The sequence below is a fragment of the Melitaea cinxia genome, chromosome 11, assembly GCF_905220565.1.
Source record: "Melitaea cinxia chromosome 11, ilMelCinx1.1, whole genome shotgun sequence".
NCBI classification, from domain to species: Eukaryota; Metazoa; Arthropoda; class Insecta; order Lepidoptera; family Nymphalidae; genus Melitaea; species Melitaea cinxia.
In genome coordinates, this window is record NC_059404.1 from 7579818 (window position 1) to 7601680 (window position 21863).

The following is a 21863-nucleotide window of genomic DNA, read 5'->3' on the forward strand; positions in this document are numbered from 1 at the left end:
TCTAATTGGGACAACACGACACGCGCCATTTTTTGATTAAAAAAAAAAAAAAAAAAATTAAAATCTGTCCACTCACACAAGTTCTGAGGTTCGAAAAAAAAAAATACAATCGAATTGACTCTTCCATTTTTGGAAGTCAGTTAAAAACTGATTAAATATTTAAATTAGCATTATTTTTGATGTTTTTAACCCGACACTAAATTTGAAGGCAGAAAATAAAAGTATAGACCATTATTGTAAATCAAGGAAATAACATTTATTCAGGCAAAAATCATAAATGAAAATATTAAAGTTATACTGTCTCTTCGGCTTATAAAAATACTCTGCATGACAGCTTGGCGTTATATTACAGTTATAAATCAGAGACATCGCGAAAGAGGCGCGTGGCGCGTGGCGAGGTGGTGCCACCTCGTAGGCGACACCAATCAGATGCATAAATATCCAGAACACCTATGCCTACATCACGATACGATTCGATTCTACATTACTTGTTGGCATTTGCCGACCGTTAAATAACATGCTTTCGTTTCGACTTATCTCGTAGCCAATGCTAAATGTGATTTGTTTTTTGATTAGGCTAACGTCCCAGTAATTTTAATGATTAATTTCTTATTCTTATATCCTTTCAATAGTTAATATTATGATATAATTGCCAAAAATGTCTCTTTTTAGCTCTTAATGTTATATACGATATTTTAGTTAACTCGGCGGCACTCGCTACTGGGTAAAAAATACCACAGAGTACCTAAATCACGTGATATTTTTATTATTAAACATTGTGGCAACTCAGGACTTTAAGTACCTTCTGGCTAATAGTTAACACGCGCATGCGTCGACGGGCGGCCAGTTCGCGCACTGCGCTTGGCGACAACGGATGTGTAAAGTGAGTATGGGTGAAAAATACCCGGTAGCGAAGGTTCTTGTTAATTTTTTTTTATGTTATTGGTTATTTTATTTTGTTTTAGAGCTGGTTCATGATGAGTTCCCTACTGACGGATCAAATTATAGAAGAATGTCTAGAACAAGAAGATAGTGAAGAAGAAAATGTGTCAGAAATAGAAGATTTTGAGGAGCATAGTGATCATGAAAGCGGAACAGAGCAAGAAGCAAGTGATTCAGATGGGTCTTCAGTGTCGGAAGAGAGTTTTCCTTCGAATTTACATATTGAGAATACTGAAGATGAAGAATATTTAGAGGATGTACCGTTGAAGTACTTGAGGCGAGGTCGTTTTACTGGAAAAGACAAAAGAACTCGCTGGCAAGTTCGTGAGCCGCCGCGACGTGTACGAACAAGATCCCATAACATTATATATCATTTGCCGGGACCGATTGGCGAAGGCAAATCTTGTTCGTCTATGTTAGAAGCCTGGAATCTTATTTTTCCGGAAACGTGTTTACTAAAGATAGTCCAGTATACTAACATTTATATAGAAGAGCTAAAGTCTAAATTCACGCTCACAGGCACACCCTCAGCTTTGCGACCGTCCACATCTGCTTCCCGTTGTGCAGTATGTGAATGGAAGAAGGACCGAAAAACTAAGACATCTTGTAAATTGTGTTCCAAAAGAATATGCCGTGAGCATACAACCCCAATTTGTGGCGATTGTTATGTCAAAGCAAAATAGTTAAATTAGGTACAAGTTTTTTTGAAACATAATGTTTGACGATTATTTTCTCGATGTTCATTTAATATTAACAGTATTTTATTTTTTGTTATTTTGGTAGAGTCGAAGGTCGATTTATAATTTTTGATCTCATTTTTACGTGATACCTAAGAAAAAAAAAATTTTTTTTGTCAATTTTTCTAAGACTATGACGAATTTTTGTTTTTTGTATTTTATTTTTAGGATAAGCTATAATTTGAAATAAATAATAATTCAAACTTTAAATTTTCTTTTATTTATTAGACATTAGTATTGATAAACTAAATACACCATTAAAGTCTGTAATACAAACTTATTTTCCAAGATAATATCATTTAAATTATAGGTATTTTTTACCCGGTAGCGAGTATTCGTGCATGTAAGCACCTAGCGAGTACCACCGGGTTAAACGCCAGTGGAATTTTTAATTTAATTTTATTTTATTAAAAAAAAAAAATAATGTAGAAAAATAATAATTAATGTGACTTTGAGTTTAGTTTAATATTTTCGTTTACATTAAGTGATTTGTTTGGAAAATAGTTTTATATTTCTGGTGATATGCAGCAAAGGTATTTTCTTTGATTAAATTTCATCTTTATCGCAACGAGAGAAACGTTTATGGGAACATATCGCCAGTAAAGGTTTTTCAACAACAGCAAAAAAGGAAAAAAATATCGAGGTCAACAGTCGTATTGTAAACGAGTAGTAAAACTTTAAAGCGCTGTGTACACGGTGAACGCTAGTGCCTGGCAATGGTTTCTGGCTCATATCGTCAAATTGGAACGCGTGCCTCGCGAGGGTAAATTACGTTACGGAGAAAACGGTGACGTTGAGATTCACTTATAGTATTCGCCATAGTAATATCCAGCATAGCGTTGCATTGTTATACCGTTAATAAAACACTATTGTGTAGCGGAAACCGCACATAGAAAAATCAGTGAGCGTCGCGTGAAATGCTACCGTTGCCGGCATCGGCATAGACGTCAAGAAATATGACCAAACGTTGCGCACATACGAAATATATGGCACAATAGAACGCGGCTCGTGTCGAGCCGTGCCGGTCTCTGGGACTATTCGTACCTTCCGGTTATTGTTGGCAATTTTTATGAAGTTTTTACTAAGCGTAAATCCGACACTTTTCTTTTTACATAGAGAAATATATGACATAATTTTGGCATTGCATATTTTTCCCCTTTTTATTTATGTAAAGAAAGTATATTGCCATAAAATGGATACCTCGCTTTCGGCAACCCTTATAGAACGAGAGCCTGGGTTAAATAGTTGGATTATAAACACAACAAAATTATAAGATCCAGATCACAAAAAAATATCCGAATAAACTATTCAAATATTTGTAATTAATATTCACATTACTTTAAATGGTTTCTATTTTACCATTCAAAATCACAACACACATTTGAAAAATAAGATAGGACATTGAAAATAATTTGAGAAATTGCATTTCGTGACTTTGGTAAGCGTCGTGGCGTAGAGGCTAACTTATGATGCAAACTGCTGTTAACTTTAAGGAAGAAAACTTGTTTCTAAATATTCTCAAAAGACGAGAAGACCGAGAAATGCAAATAAGGAAGCTTTATATTCATTGCGATTTCTTTAAAAAATATCGACTTTGCTTGAAACTTACAAAAATTAGTTGCAAACTCGGTGAATATAATGTTTTGAGCACGACATCAAAAATGTCAACTAAGCAACATGCATAATATATGATCTCGAGATAAGTTTAAAAAGACAGGGTCTGCTTTGTTTTAAAATTGTCTCGGATAGTAACGGCTTTTGTATATAAATTTAATGTACAATTTTTTCTTATAAAAAGAAAGACTTGTTTGCTTGTAACGTTACATAATCTATATATTTATATGTGAAGCAAAAACTTTGTAACCTTAAACTTGTTACCCTTTTTACGAAAATTGTGCGGTCGGAGGAGTATAAAATTTCGCACACTTATAGTTTATATAGAAAAGGAGTGCAGAATGCTAATATTTTTATAAAAATATATTAAATCAATAAAAAAAAAACATTACACACATTACCATGTATTTGAGACAGACATGCATATTATACTGTTTTGTTGATTATCAAAGATTGTACTGAAATTGAAATTTTTAAAAAAAGGCTCTTTTTTTCATTATTTTTTGGTTTTCTTTAATTTAAACTTTTAATTATGTTCGAATTATGACCTCTGTGCGACTACTAGTAAACCTTATTAAGCTAAGTATTCTAAGATTGACAGTAATAGAAATGTCAATGTGTTCGTTCATTGAACTGATATATTTTATATTCTTAAATTTTGAATAAAAGCGTTGATACTAAGCGTGAGATCGTAAGATATTGTTACATGTCTTCTAATTTTAGTCGAAATATTCCTTATCATATTTTCACAATGTCGGGGTACGATGTCGTCACTGACCCGTAACCTCTCGTTTAGAATACAAATGTTCTTCTATTCCATGAATATTCTTGGTTTATACTATCGGTATATTTTTAACCTTTTATAAAAATACACTTCTAATAAAATTGTTATGTTTTTGTAGATCTAAAGACAATAAGCTTTTATATATAATTTTAGGTTTGTAATAATTTAAGTATGAAAATAATAACTTGATTTTAATAATTTCCAAATAACAATATATGTTTATTGTTATCAAAATCGAATTGTAGCAAAATGTTATTAAAATATTACATTAGGTGTCGTACCTAATAACTATTTTAGTATACTAGCCATAAATGTCAACGAGAATAGCATATTCGAATTCGTATAACTTGAGCCTAGATATAAGCATATAGCTAACTAAGTCAAAAGTTTTTGGTGAACTTGAAACTAAAATATTTTATATTACTAGATACAAAGTTATGTTTCTTTGATTTCATAGGATTGTTTGAGGAGGTCGAGTAAATCTAAATCCTACGCAAAGCCGCTTATAAAGCAGTTCGAAATATTTTATCAGACAGAGAAACACAAATTCTGTCTATTCCTATGAAGTTAAAGCGTTACAGATGTTCGATCGTATTTTATGCATAGGCTATTTTGTAATACGTGGAGGGAATAAAAGAGGACTAAAGAGTTAATTATAATGTGGTTTAAGACAAAATTATAAATGCTAGTTAATAATGGAAATCTTTAAAGGTTAATTTTGTTTCTAGAAATTGCTTTTGAATTACTTTTGAGTCGTTATTGCATAAATTATAATTGCATTAGTTTATAAAAAATGTAATTATGGAAACGGTATTTTGACTCCGATTCTTTTTATTTTTTAAATCAGTTAATAATGCAAGTGAACATAATGCGTACTATTTAACACTGTGCAGTAAAAATTAAAATGTTCATTGGCATAATAGCTTTTCGAATAACGGCTGATTAATTTTTCAAATTATTATGAGCAATTAATGAATCCAATTAGCTAATTGGATTCCGAGTTTATGGACAGATGACTTTTTAAGTGAAACTTCTTTAGAATTGTTGTCATTTGAATTTTGATGAAACGAAAATGCGTCACAATACATAAATGTATAAGAGAGAATGAGATAGAATATACTACTGCTCAAAACGCGTAAGTGACGCGTTTTGCACGGCGCTTACGACTTTTTTCACTAAATCATCGTCAATAGAACAAATCGGAACGACCTATCTTTCTACGACTTTTTAGAAGTTTCACTTCTGCCGTGTGTGAATTGTGAATACACACGTACATTTTTTTAATTAAAAATCCAAACCTTCTCTTTTTTTTTTAGACTTAATGGATTCAATGATGAGAACAAACAGTATAGCATATATAAAGAATTGTGAGATAGTGTGTTATGAGATAAGGACTAAATAAATTATAGAAAAAATAAAATATAATATGTAAATAAATATCAGTGCAATAAAATGCGAAATAAATTTTAAAAATCTAGTTTCATAAATATCATTGGTAGGAAAATTATTCACCAACTTATAGTGGAGCATTTACTATGTGCATTTTACTATTTCACTTAGACCCGTTAACATATAAAAAATGCACACTACAAGGCAGTGCACGCACAAATATTCTCAACTTCAAAGATAAGTAGAACGTCCTACAATAAGCTATAAAAATCGGTCTACGACTTATACGAGTAGAGTAATAACCTTAAACGTCAAACATTCTGAAAAGTAACACGGGAGCTGTTTCATACAAAAAGCGATACGCACTTTTTTCGTTATAATATTGATGAAATTTTAGGTTAAAATTTTAAAAGATACGTTTTATCATATATTATTTTTAGTATTTACTTCTTAACATCAAGATGAATAAATTTTATTCATAACGAAATATTTTAATAATCAGTTAGGCCTTTAATGGTTATTTTTTTTTTTAATATAACTAGGTATAACTAGGCAAAGAAGCGTACGGTTCACCTTAGGTAAGCTGTTACTGTAGCTCATAGACGTCTGCAACACCAGGAGCACTGCAAGGATGTTACCGACCATATCCTCAATCCCCCAGAAGCTCTGGTCACCTAACGCACCAACAGGAACACAAAACTACTTGAAAGCAGTATTATCTTCTGTAAGGTCGGGGTAATACCCCAGTCGGACTGCTCCATATTTGAGCAGGAAATTTCCTGCTGAACACATCTTTTAAGAAATAAACAAAGTAATAAAACGATAACAATATATTAATCCAATTAAGAATGTGGTTTTTGATTTATTGTTATTACTTGATGGAAATAAATCAGAAAATATTTATAGCATTTGAAATATAAAAATTCTTTCACGAAACAAAACTTATAGTGGCATTTCAAGCGTGGCAATTGTCAGTTCCATTAACCTTCAGAAAGAAAAAAAAAAATTCATTCTAATCGCACGAGCGGAGAGACGAAACGTGACAAATAGTCTAATGTTCACTAAATCAATGGTGGAATTTGAAATCAAAAGTAATCTGCGTACGCGGAAACACGGAAAGAGATGGATGTCTAGGAAAATACAGGATAAAATTCAAAAGAAAAGCAAGGTGGAGCGGGCGTGCGAAATTGGCTTCATTAGATAAAGGACGGAGGGCGGTACAGTAAACACACAATGCTGCACGGAGATCTGTCGTTATGAATTAATTAGCGTACATAGTTGTGATACTCGAATTTTAACACGTTAACGATGCTTTCTTTTTTATTTCATTATTTTATTTTTAAATTAAAAATATGATGTTGGGGTAAATTTATAACTTTTACTTATTTCCTACTACAATTAGTTTATAAAACGCATTTTAAAAATGTTATGGAACCACATGTCATGTGTCATGTGGTTCCATTCAAATTTAATTTAGATCTGGCAGGTACTTTTCGAGTTATATCAAAAAATGAGTATTTACTTGACTTTTTTTCGTCGTGCTATGTTGTATTATACCGCATAACTTTTCAATAGTTGTACTGATTTTGATTATTCTTCTTTTAATCAAAAGCTGATGCTTGTCACGTGGTTTCGTTTGAATTTGATCGAGATTTAATAACTTCTTTTTGATTAATCTTTGATAGCACGTATTTACTTGACTATTTTTTCGCCTACCTACATTGTATTACTTATCGATATAATTGAAATGGTTTTTTTTTCCTTTACGAGCAAACACAACTATTGTTAACCATTTTTAACTAAAGAAAATAAATAACAATAATAAAACTGAATAAATAAAACGATAAATACAATTTTTTGAAGATTTGATCCAAAAAATAATAACGTAATTAATGTAATTTATATGAGTTTATATGATATACTTTGTTCCAGCACTTCGGAATCGCCATTTAAAATTTATTTTAGGCTTGAGTGATTCTACTAGTATTTCTAGTATTTCAGAAGCTTGTTTTCACTGGGATAGGCTTTTTTATATTGGTTTAAACTATGGCAACCACTACAAATTACTTATTTTAAAATTAATAGTTGTATTAAATTAATTCTGATAAATATTCTATCCAATAAGGAAAACTATCACTATCGTCTATATTATAATTGTAGCCCAAAATAATGCATAGCAGAACATTAATAGCCAATAACAACAAACAATAAATAACGTAACGTTACTTTCATATACAAATTTTTGGTAGCCATTCAAACCCTTTTATGCCATAAATAAATATGCAAGTCAATTTGATACTATGATTTTGATTTTTCATTCAATACTATTACTTATTTACGGCTTTTACAGAAATTTCAAATTAAAACTTCGTTATAATTTCAAACACTAAGTAAAATATATATGTGTAATTATACTTAACACTAAAATCAAAAAGTATTAGCAAGCAACGCAATTATTGTTTCACTATTAAAGAAGAGACAGAATTTAACACGATTAACATGAAAAACTCTGCGGAATAGTGAAGCAATAAAACTGGTCGAAATTCTATTTTATTACGAGTAACATGAACATTCAGGTAAACTAAGGCGACCTAATTACTGGATTTTAGAGTGAGCGTGTCGCTCGGCGCATCACTATGTAATCTACTTATCGATAGCGTGCGGTGCAGTGTGTGTAATAACAGATCGATATCAAGTCAGCATTACATTGTTTTTGTTTAACTCATGTTCTCTATCAAAAAAAAAAAAAAAAAAAATTGTTTCGTTTCACGGTTGCGCTTATCTTAAATTGCATAATTATCAGAGTAGCCGACGTTTTTGGTTTTTTGTTCACCAATTAAGATTTATAACGTTTTACAACTTAATGGTTACTAAAAATATTATTAAGTCATATAACGTAACATTTACAATAATGTATGCAAGTGCCAAAATATTGGCAACTCAAAACAATTATCATCTAATCTATATATCTATCTATATAAATAAATATGAGTCCCAAATGTACGTGAATAGCTGCCGAATGACCGCACTAAATTGGATGGGACTCTTTTTTCGTTATTGTCAGGGACAGATTTGTATGAAGGGAAAAAAAGGATAAATTAGCAAGATAGATGGAAATGGATATAGTGAAATTAGAAGTTCACCGCGTCAGTTAGTAAATTTAACATCAGTTTTATCTTTTAATATTTCATCGTTTTAACAAATCGCTGCCAGAATTTCTTTCTGTACGCGACCATCGTGCGCTTAATACGAGTACCATTATGTATTCGATTTTCGAATTATTCATATTATTCGATTGATTTTGTCGTGAGAAGTAATAAATAAAAAAGTAAATGGAGTAAATTAATAGACAAAAAACCAAATAAACTTCTTAGCAATATTTTATTAACGATGGCTGAAAATTGTAGCATTCTAGTTTTATAGGAATTTAAGAATTTAACGACGCCTTGCAATTGTTAACAACGACAAACCACAACAATGCAATAAAGTTAATAATTTAAGATTGTTTCCGTATATCAAAAATATTTTGGTGTTTACCCCAATCTCATAAATATGTAGTGTCAAATATTGTTCGCATGAAATAGAAATACTCAATCCCTTACTTACTACTACTACGAAGCTACGCTTATTCATGATGTATGTAATGTTATTTTATTTTATAGTAACCTTATAAACTATACAAGCAATATAATTTTTTACGATTTGCTAGACTAGCTTTGTCTATTGGAAACTTTACCAATATCTTTAAGTTTGTACCTTAAAAGTTTTTAGTATCATTAGAAAATAAATAAAAATGTTAAACATATATGTAATACCTTACTGCCATAGGCCTCTTTCCTAATATAGGGAAGAAGCTTAATTCACTACGCTGCATCAATGCGCGTTGGCGGATATATTCCCTACTATAAGTAACGATCGCTATCAGGTGTACATGATAACAACCGGGACCGACGGCTTAACGTGCTCTCTGATGCACGATGGGGAGACCCACAAGGACTGTACAGACACCCAGACCACGGCAAACATCTGTGTAGCCAAGACAAATGTTTGTCATGTGCGGGGATCGAACCCGCAACCGCCAGCGCAACAGCTACAAACCAGTGCTGTGGCCGTTGCGCCAACGCGTCGCCTTATTAATTATACAAATAAATAAATTTTAAGTGCCTTTTAGTATTTACTTACGTAACACGTAACCTCGTAGGTTCAACATTATTACAAAAAAAATAAATAATATTTTTTTATAAATCTTATTACTTATATTCAAAGCAGTATATATCTTGCGAGTGCATATAAATTCATTAAGGAAGAACATAATATAAAAATTCTAGTCAAGATTTTCCAGCGAGCGCGGAGATTTTAATGATATGTTATGCGAAAAGTGAACGGGAAAGTTTTGCTATCGCAGCCGCATAGCTGGTGTTAGCGAGCCTTGTTTATGTGGCAATTGGCATTGCAATGAACTGACATTCTAGCGAGAGCAAGTTCCAAAAGCATTCCCAAGTTGAGTAACAAATTGAAGCATAGTACTAGAAACTCGCAAATAATCATACACAAGGTACCGACCTAGGTAAGTTTTGAACCAAGCGTGAGCTGAAAGTTCATCCAACTTTAGTCAGATAGTAATTTACTTTTGTGCGGTCAAGCATCTGTCTTGATGTGGTTATAGGATTCGTGGCTCTTATGTTAATGTACAGTAAACAGGATAAACTTTTGATCTCTCTATTAAGCGTATATAAAACAAAGGTAGCAGGATGTAAATTATTTAATTAAACTTTATCATCATAAAAAAAAACAGCTATTGTATTTGTTGTCCCTTCTTAATCCATTTAATATTGGCGTTTTATATGAAAGTTCATTTTCAAACGAAGCAAATAAAATTTGATTAAAGAACAATGAATATTGAAGCTAGAGGACGATTTAAGATCAACAATCATACAGATTCAACAAAATCCATTAATACAGTTTTGAATATTCTACATCCGGCAAAAAGCTAATCTGCTGAATAATAGCGTTATAGATATCAACGCCGAAGCAGGCGTTGTCAAAATATGCCGGTTGGATTTATATTACTAATAAAGATAAAAAATTGCTTTGTTGATGATTTTATTGTTTTCATAACAATATTAGGCGCTAATAGAGCTGTGACTAATGGGGGCCGTGGATGATGAATTGCGCAGATGAAAATGTTATTCAACTTATGTTTTATAGATAGGTTGGGAGCAGATTAATAAATTATATATATATATCGAATACAAATAATAATAAACTTGCTTTTACGATTAATTTTGTTTAACTTCATTGTATGTTAATTGAAAAAAAAAGGCAAATCGGTTAAGCTATTCAAATCTAGGTATCTTTCATACGTGTGAAAATATTTGTTTTTTTTTTTATTATTATTTATATTTAAGGGCTTATTAAGTACATAAAATTAATAATTTATAACGTATTAAAATTCCGAAGCACGTAAATGATCGTCGGGCTACAAATATTCATTTATAATTAGTTTCGGGCGATATTGATTTGATTAATTAAATAAATGTTTATGTAATCGTGATACGTTTCTACTCGCTTATTATGACATACTAACAGATAGATAAAGCAATATAATATTTGAACAATGATTATATATAATATATAACCTAATATATACCACCAAGAAAATAGTTAAATTTACTTAAATATTGAATACAATACTTACTAATTAATACGTGATAAAATATGCCACACATTGAAACCGAAATAGATAATTCTTTCTCAACTATTTTTTCAAACTTAAAACAAAACAAGTTTTATACGTTTAATTTTTACCGAAGCAAAAAACGAAGAAAATTTTTATTAGATGCGTATATTTACTATTTAATGCTTTTTAAGCATGGCTTACAACTTTGAAAATAAGAAGTCACCTTTGATTCTATTATTTAATTAAAACAAAAATCATTTAGCGTTGGCTACCTCTATTTTCTCACGTGTGTGTGTGTGTGTGTGTGTGTTTTTATAACAAATAAGAATTCTGTCGGACTAACTTAATTATTATTTTCTTTATCTTTCGATTTCTTTATAATAACTGTATACGCCTTAAAAATATTTTTTCAAATCGAATAACATCATGTAAGAATATGCGTCCTAGAAATGTTAAAACGTAATGATTCTGCTGTAGACATACAATTTTTTTTTTATAATTATTACCTGAGGGATGGTTGTTTTAAATAAAATGTAATTAAGTTTAAGGTATATTTATACGAATATAAATTTAGGTATATTTATACGAATATAAATTTATAAATCGAGTAATGCATGATAAAACAATGTTAATAAGTCGATACATAATAGTAAGTGCGGTATAAGTGGACTTCATTTTCTTACATTATTTTAATTTAAAATATCCTATTTTAGATATATACTCTATCTAGAAAAAATATCTTAAATCTATGTGATTACTTTGTAAACTTTACAGAGGCAAATAAATTACTTTACAGAGTACTTAAGACAACATTATTGGATTTTTAAAGTGCCATTTAGAGTGATAATGACTGTTAGTATTGTATTGTCAACTACACTATAAAATAAAACAAATTACGTGTTGTATCGTTACACCAATTGAACCATAATATGCTAATATTGGTTATAATTTTGATGTTACCCATTAACTTTTAGAGAACGATGGTAGGTAATTTAACGCCAGCAATTTGAACAAAAGCCTGTTCAGTCTTTGAATCTTGGAATGCTCGTTTTATATTTCTTTTTTTTTGTTTGATATAAATGAAAAATTTTATTACGCTGATTAATAGTTGTTTTACATACGATATTAATGAAAAATAAATATGAAGTCTACACTAATATTACTGAATTACTCTTAGGCGTTAGTTTACTTAAAAAATTATAATAATTTGTTTACGGATGATATAAAATTTAGTAAAAAAAATTAAAAAGGTAACCAGAATTATATATAAGATTGCCCATAATGTTTTGATAACAATGAAATATTCATGTAAAATATGACTTGATGTACTTAAATGTGTAAAGTTATATGAGGTTTCGTATATATTTGTTTGATGTACAGCGATGTGGATCTCAATGTCATTACTATCATGATATCATGATCGTTCTAAATTTGTGCTTAATTAAAGTAAATTTTAATAAAGAAGTGGCTTACTACGATGCAGTGTAGTATTGATTGTCTGAGATCTAGGACTAATGCTGATGCTTGCTGTTTGATTAAATCCAATTCAATTAAATTTATTTCTTACAAATCTTTTCATACAACTTTAGCAAGACAATGCTGCTATAAAAATTACAAAATAGACTCTAATTTGTTTAGATACATTACATAAAATTATTTGTTATATTACGTTAGGGGTCGTCCATTAATCACGTGACGTTAGAAAAGGGGGAGAGGGGTTCGGAATAAGATCACGAAATATCACAAGGAGGGGGTGGGCTATCACGATATAGATATATACGTGTACATGATTTTTGAACAGTATGTATTTATTATGTACAGTACATTTCAGTATGTGATTTTTATGTTTGGGGGTAGTCTAAACCCTCACCATAGATCAGTAAAAGGTAGAGTAAGTAGTAGGGGGTTAAAAAGTTGCTAAAACATCATGTGATTAGTGGTCGACCCCTAATAAAATCATATATAATTTTAAATATATAATTATGTTATATTTAGCTCGAACGGTCGGTCACACGATATTCTTAAGAATATTTACGATACAAAAAAGTTTGGCTTATTGTAGGTATATTTTGTTATTTGTAAGGAAACAATTATTATTCTTGGAAGGACTTAGGGATGGCTCAGCCCACCTGGCGCCCTTTTTGACGCCCACGAATATTACTCGTACAACCTACTATTAAACACTTTCTTAGTTATAAAGATTTAATAAAACTTTAGACGTAATCGATTTAAATAGTACCTTTCGTGTTAGTTTGATATGATCTAGAATTAACCGAAAATTAATAACGCCACTACTGAATAATATTTTGAGTTTCATTTTCTTTTTACTTTCTGTGCACATGCACAGTTCTTTTATTTCCGAAAAAAAGGTACATATACTCAATTCCATATAGATAGAGAAAAATATATGAATATCTATACGGGCTACTTGAAACCGTCAAAAGTTTTCATTTTTTGTCATTTTATAATTTATATTCAATTAAATTAAACACAAATGGTTTTTATTTCAAAACTAGCTTAAAAACTTATACTTTTCAGTATTTCTTTTTAGTTTTATTAGTAGTGCAATCTGTAAACGAAATAGGATCTGGGCGTTTGTTGGTAATTTATCTTGCTGGCTTTAAGTAGTTGTTGTTTATTCGCCGTGTTTGTATCAAGATGAATAAAATTTTGTTCTTAGTTGGTAATTATGTTATACTACCTTTTAATGAATTATCACTTCTAGTTCTACATTGTAGTAATACGAAGCAAGGAAAAGATATTATAGCTAAAAACTATTTATCATCATCATCATCATCTTCCTGCCCTTATCCCCACTTATGTAGGGTCGGCACAACATGTTTTCCTCTTCCATTCCTCTCTATTATTCGTCACTTCAGTGCTTACTCCTTTCTTTCTCATATCCTCACTCACACAATCCATCCATTGCTTTTTCGGTCTGCCGATCGCTCTTCGTCCTTCGACATTCATCCCTAACATTCTTTTACCAACATAGCGGTCATCCCTCCTCATTACATTACATCGAGCAAAAACTATTTATATTTGTAATTTTCAGATTTGAAAGTTTGAATTAAACGTGAAATATTTTGACGTTACCCTTATATTTTGTATGGACTTCTGTATTTTTCAAAACTTGTAGCAGATTAACCAGAAGAACTAGATTTCCTTTTTAGGAATACCAACGTAGTTATGTAGATGAGATTTATTAAAACCGGGAAATAAATATTTAAAGTAGACATAAGGCCTGTAACATCTTGACAGATGATTTAAACAGTGTTTGTGTTATTTATGCGACAACGCCGTTCGTGGCTGAATAAGCTAATCCGTGAACGATACATTCGTCCACACTTTGGACACGCGTATTGAGGATTCATCGGTGGAGGAGGGGGCGTGGGGCGATTGTGTCTCTTGGCACGCTTTTGAGCCAGGTCTTCGAACCAGGTGCTATCGTGGGTTTTGCAGCCCGTGAAGATGGTCTTCCGCCACTCATTGCGGCTTGATGCTAGGTCTTCCCAAGAGTTGCGATCAATGCTAAATGCAACCATGTCACGTTTAGCGCAATCTTTGAAACGCAGCATAGGTCGCCCCACGTTACGCTTTGCAAACGCATATTGGCCCAATAAAGAAATTTAGTGATTAATTTAGTTTTTAATCATGTTTCTGGTCACTAAGTATTTACGACAAAGTTTTATACGCTACTTTGATGCTTGTTTTTTTTTTGCGTAAACCCAGGCAAAAAGCATACTTGTTAGTAAAAAACTTGTGAAACACTCTGGGTCCTCAAGAGACTAAAGAATCCTTTGTTTAGCAGTTTGTTTAGGCGTTAATCTTTAGTCAAGACTTTTAGATTGCTTGCTTTTATCGTCAATAAAGCTATGTTTATTAACAACAAACACTAAAAAAAATGAATTAATTAGTAAAAAATATATAAAATGACTATTTGAATGTGCTTTTGAATACTGTAGATTTCTGATTTAAAGTTTTGAGTGACGATTTTAGGGTTCGAAATAGTGCATTCTCTTTTAATTAAAATGGTTTCTACATAAAGATTCTACATAAAGGTTCTACCTGAACCCATTAGGAAAATTTTTACTGTTCATTTCTAATAGATAAACTAAGAAACTATTCGAGCAATTTTAAAAATTTGAACGGGAGAAATCAATAGCCGCAATCGTATAACCTACACGAATGTAAGCGAAAAACGAATATTAAAAATGTTAATGCTGACGATAGCTAGTTGATTCCTGCTCAGACGATGAACATGTGTTTAAATAAAATTATTATTCAGTGTCTTTTTTGGTAACTCATCCTGCCTTCAAGAATTTATTATTTATTTAATTTATTTATTTGTACTTGGGGAACAAACAGTACAACATAACGCAAATAATAAGAAATCAACCACAAGATATCGCACAAACTAGTTAAGATTCCACTAATAATATGTAATGAATGAATATGTAAAACATCCGTTTCAGGTTCTTATCGCACGTAATTGAGTGATTGTTGCTGTTGCTAAGAATTTATTCGCCAACTTAAACGTACACGGTAAATTAGGTACTAATTTGTACTGGAGAAAAGGGTTCAGATTACGATGATGCGATTCCATTGCAATGATAATAATAGTGAAATTTTCGAACAATACCTGTATTTCACATAATTTTGCTAACTTACAATCTCGGTGATTGGACATTTAAATGGATAATTTGAGTTAATCATATTCTAGTTATGTTCTGATGATGTTCTGAATTATAACTAACTATTGTTACAAATAGAACAAGATATTGTATCGTTTTGTACCTACTGAACTATAGAACTCGCATTGTTACACTGTTGTGACTTATGTAGCTTAGATTTGATATTTATATCTAGATATATTTTGATTAAGGTAGATTACAGAAGGATATATTATGCTCAAAATCTAGAACAGACCATCTGGGGTAGTATCTCAACCTTATAAAAGATCGCAACTAAATAATACTTGTTGTACCTGTTTCAATAAGGTAGTAAATAAATAGTAAGGCTTTGAATTCAGATTTTATTTTTCAAAATAAAACTGGTACAATGTTTAGTATAATTAAAGAAACAATCAGTCAAAGAAAAGCACAAATTCGATGGATTGCCCTAATTAGCACAAAAAGCACAATTAAGTCCACGATAAACTGTCTTGCAGTTTGGCGAGTTAAAAAATTGTAAAGTATTTGGTCCAAATAAAGAATTTATTATTTATTATTTACTATAATGGAGTGTGAATGAATTGTAGAGTTAAGGTAAGTGACTTTGGGAAGTAATGTATATATCTCATAGAGATCCTCTGATCACATGGTCTGTGATGACAACCTCTCTGTCACGAGTGCCTGACTAACATGAAGTGATCAAAGAAACAATCCGAATTTCAGCTTTATGACACGACTCTTCGACCTTTTCACAATTTATATGTATATATCTTTTAAAATGAACTCACATTCATACAGAAAAAAGCGCACTAATGTCATATTAATAATAGAGACAATTAATGGTGATTCTACAGTCAAATATTTATTTTAATAACTTTCAAGACCACCTATGTAAACGGCTTAAAATATACTTTTGTATGTGTGTCTATATTTATATTTAATCTATAATAACAGTTAATAACTAGTCTAAGCCACAAACACGTAAATGGTCATTAATAAATAAATATAAAGGTTACGTATCACATCTATATTTTTATACATGTTAGCGTAGCTATTTTTGAAATGAATACTGTCAATTAAAGACCAAATACTACATACCACATCTAAGTTATATTAAAAATCATTCAAGTGGAAATAATATATGTTTAGATGTAAACTTATCTTGTGCTTCATGTCTGGTTTAATTTAACGCCTCCCAATTGTATTCGCTTTACACATAATACATTTGTAAGTTTGTATATTACAAAACTTCTCTTAAACGACACTTTAAGCGAATTTTTTACACAATACATAAAATCGGAGCCATAGTACTATTTTTTTTTTTTTATGGAACCAGGTCGGCAAACGAGTGTATGGCTCACCTGATGATAAGCGATTACCGTAGCTTATAGATGTCTGCAACACTAGAAGCATCGCAAACGCGTTGCCGGCCCTATCTATAGCAGTTTTATCATGGCTGAGTATGGTATTCTGCTCTTACCACTGAGGCACAGTACCATAATCATGTCAAGACTCGTCAAAACCGTAATGGACATAGAACAGCCGGTTATTCTATAGCAATTAAATTAATATACATCTTTCAGTAAGTAAAAATCTTAGGACGTACGGTAGTAACTATCACGGGTGATTAAAGCTAGACGTGGTTGAGTGGGTAGTTCACTTGATTTGATATTGATTGCATCATTGAAATAAATTTATGCATTACTAGACATCTCACGTATCTGCGTTAAGCTTTGAAATGAAATGGGTTAGTTATCGTCAAAGCATGATATTTTAAAATTTCCTTATAAAGAGACTGTCTAACGTAAAACAATTTTATTCCAACAAAATCCGAGGACCGTGAAGTAAGTATGCTAAAGCAAACGTATGACCAAATAAACATAATTAACTACATAAATCATGTATTGAAGGTAACGTATGGTACGGTTTAAGTCTAGTAATAACACTGTAAATGGTGATTCGGTCCGGTACTTTTTGTATTTGCTGAATAAAAGTACTTTTTAAATGATATAGCGAGTCCTTTTCACTTTATGTTTTTATATTTCATTTCTTGGATATTACGTTCCGACGTGTGTCATGTATAAAAACCATGTTTAATCAACAATCTGATGAATAATAAAAAAATACTTTCATTTGATTAAAACCCGTAAAGAAAAATGTCTGAGTTTATTCGCTTTAACAGAGTTAAGAATTATACAGTAATATTCTGGCAGAAAGTCGACTATTTTGAATATAATATTACAAAGAACAAAGTTTTGTTTGTTCGTTTTTCGCTGTTTTCATGCACGACGCTGATTAAAATAGTTTCTACACTGCATAGGCTATACTCTTTTAAGAACGTGAGTTGTACTATTTAATTTGTTTTAGTATTTTAAGCAATTATATTCGTTGTTACATGTGGAAATGCAATTATGTTCGTTATTCGGAAAAAAAAGCAGACAACCAAGGAGAACAAGAAACGTAACATGCAAATAAAGTTTGCTTGGAACAGTTATAAAGATGATTGATGAGACATAGTTAATTATGTCAACGTAGTTGAAAAAGAAATCAACGTTGAAGAAAAAAGACAACAAAACTATTACAGACCCACTAAAACTTTGTTAGCAAGAGTTGAAGCAAATTCGCGTTAGGTCACGTAAGGTTTCGTAGTTATGGAAGTTTACGGAACAAAATTATTTGTGATTTGACTTGATAAAAATGTGTGGGTTTATTGACGCTGTATTTCATGCAAGACATGACAAAATTTATATATTACTAGCTGACCCCGCAAACGTTGTTTTGCTATATATGTTATTAACCCGCTTAATCCCCCCCCCATATAACTTGGGGTATGTAACTAAGGGGTATGAAAAATAGATGTTGGCCGATTCTCAGACCTACCCGATATGCCCACAAAATTTTATTAAAATCGGTCGAGCCGTTTCGGAGGAGTTCAATGTTTAACACCATGACACGAGAATTTTATATATTAGATTTTAAAAAAGAGTAACTGTGGAGTTTCTTGTAGATTCTTTTCTGCAGAATCTATTTTTCACATTGATGATTTTTATACTATAATTCATTTATTAAAATCGAATAAAAGTTCAATTTGTAAAATGACATTTCGAAAGTGCTTTTAACTGTCCCAGAACAAAATAAAATTGATGTGATTTTTTTCTAGAGCTTATGTATTTTTTAAAGTATTGATAAGATTGTTTGTTAGTTTATTTAGAATTTTCTGTTCTTTTTATTTAATTAGCGTTAAATAGTTATAAAACATAAAAATAAAACATCTAAAAAGCTTAATTAAAAGTCACATTCACTGTACTTATAAACGAATTTAAGAGAAAGGCTTGGTGCTACTGCAAATGATAAAATAAACTTAGAGAACATAAAATAAGCGTGTCTTGGCTTGTTGTTTTTCGTATACTATTTCATTTGATTTTATTTTCGTCTATACTTAAAAGCTTATTCGTAATTAAGACTTTTTTAACTCCAACAATTTTTTTATTAACTTATATTCAACAAAGGTTTGATATTTTTTATAATCTTTGTAATTAATATATTTGGATATTAATAATATTACATTCAAACCTTGAAACAAAAGAGTTGTATGGGGCATGATATTCTTGTAGTACATTTGTACAACACTTACATACTAAGCACATAGAATCAGTGGTAAGGCATTTTTATGTATGTTGAAATTTAATACCTAGGCATCTAGTAGTTTTTTTTGTAAATACAGAAATGAATTTCACGTTTTTCCAAAATTATTTTAGATAGATTACGAACTTACGAATTTACTTTGAACAATAAAAAAACTTAAAAAAATATTATTTTTATTTATAATATACTAAATTAGGTATTATTTTTAACATAAGAACAAAGATTTTTAAATTTTTTAATTTGTTCATTCATTAAACTTCTTTTTTAAGTCTATACTGACTATATTAAACTTAATTTTAAGATATTTACTTGTCTCCATAAAGAATTCTGGTATGCGAGATTTGAATTAAATGTTTATTGGAATTATATTGTTCTCAGAATAAATGTAGAATAACATAATACTGGTGTAAGCATAAATTTCAGTTTAGTTAACTTGGTAACGTCAAAATGAGCATAATTTCTCCTTGCTTAATCTTATGTTTCTAGCGCAACGCAAGGTACGCTATACATCACTCAAGAATAACAAGTTATGCAGCAACAGTGTGCTGGAGATAAAAAAATTCTGTGATATAGAAGCTTGAAAATTAAGTTCGCAGTAAAAACCCTAATGATATGCTTATTATCTATACAAGTAAATAAAATTGGAGTGTGCATGCATATGTAATGCGTATGGTATACGACGCGTTAGCGCAGCAGGCGACGCGTTAGCGCAGCGGTAATAGCACTGGCTGTTGCGCTGGTAGTCGCGGATTCGATTCCCGCTCACGATAGACATTTTATCGACCATATAGATGTTAGTCGTGGTCTGGGCGTTGTATTTGTGTATTGTATGTGTTTCCGGACCACCAACACAGGAGAAAATCCTACTGGGGGATCCGTTGAGTGTGAAGCGTTTTTTAATTCTTATTCTTATTATCATACACGGTACCAAGATAAAATTCTCTACAATTTTTGTCTGTCTGTCTGTCTGTTTGTTTCGGCTAATCTCTGAAACGGCTGGACCAATTTTGACGGGACTTTCACTCGCAGATAGCTGATCTAATAAGATGTAGCTTAGGTTACTTTTATTTCAGAAATTTTATTTTATAACTGCGAACTGAATAATAACTTTTTTGTTATATAATGCAGGCACAGCTAGTTATTTATAATTTTTGTTAAGCGACAAATGGACATAATGCAAAATGACATACGAAAGTTTCTGTTTTTCGAACTTGGTTTACGAATATGTCCTCAGCTCATTGATACCCATTTTTGTTTTTCATAAGATTGTTATAACTTTCTAAAACTATAATCGTTTATCTAATATAGGCTACGATAACGAGGCGGGATTATTTGTACTTTATAACCAATTTCAAGAATCTGAACTATCCGCTCTCCATTATTAGGAACTTAAAGAGATCAATAGTGCTTGATTTAACAAAGCAACCAAACAAGGGATTCAAAAGTAAATTTCAAATATTCGTGGAATTTAACAGAGCTCGGTAAACAGTGTGAAGTGTTGAGAACATTCTACACTGTCTATATTTAGCTATGACTTCGACTTTTATTTATTTATTTATTCTTTATATATCGAGTACAATGGCAATAATGGAAATAAATGTACTGAACTCAAACAGCTTGTAAATGTGCCGTTACAGAGCAATATGAGGAGACGTATAGAATAAGAGATGAAAGGTTGATCATTATAAACAAGACTTATCATATAAGAAGAGTTAAATTTGAAAAATAATGAGTAAGATTTAGTATGTAATATCTTATTTGAAATTTTATTTACATTCAAAAATCAAATCTACATCATTTAAATGGCTTATATTGTTTAGTTTAGATATTTTAATATATTTCTTAAAGTTTTAGAAAGCAAGTATGCGCTTTGTAATTTTTGTTTTGAACCTGAAATTTTTGTGAGGAAATGTTGACTTCACGAAGTTGAAGTCGAGCCGAAACGAGAAGTTTTTTTTTTTTTACTTCTATTAGTATATCTATAAATATTTTGTTATTTTTCCCATACTTCTATTGATATTCCTTATTACTAACATTATGATGTAGCTCGGGCTAGATATGTATATTTTATTACAAATATTATACACGTTATAAAACGATTAGATATCAATAACAAGGCTTTTTCGTAGAAACGATATAATTTCAATTTGCCATACATTACAAAGAATCGATAGAGTTTCGTCACATTCGTAATCCTTTAAAAATAACGTTTTGGAAACCATCTGCCGCAAAAATGTTTCTTGTAAAACACTCGTCATAAAGATAAATCTTGTAGACTATTTTATTTATAGAAATGTGTCAAATCCTCTTTACTAATTACGAATCAACGAGATTAAGAGCTTTTCCACTAATTCCGTAATACTTAAGCTTACACAGATGCGTCTCATATTCAACACAAT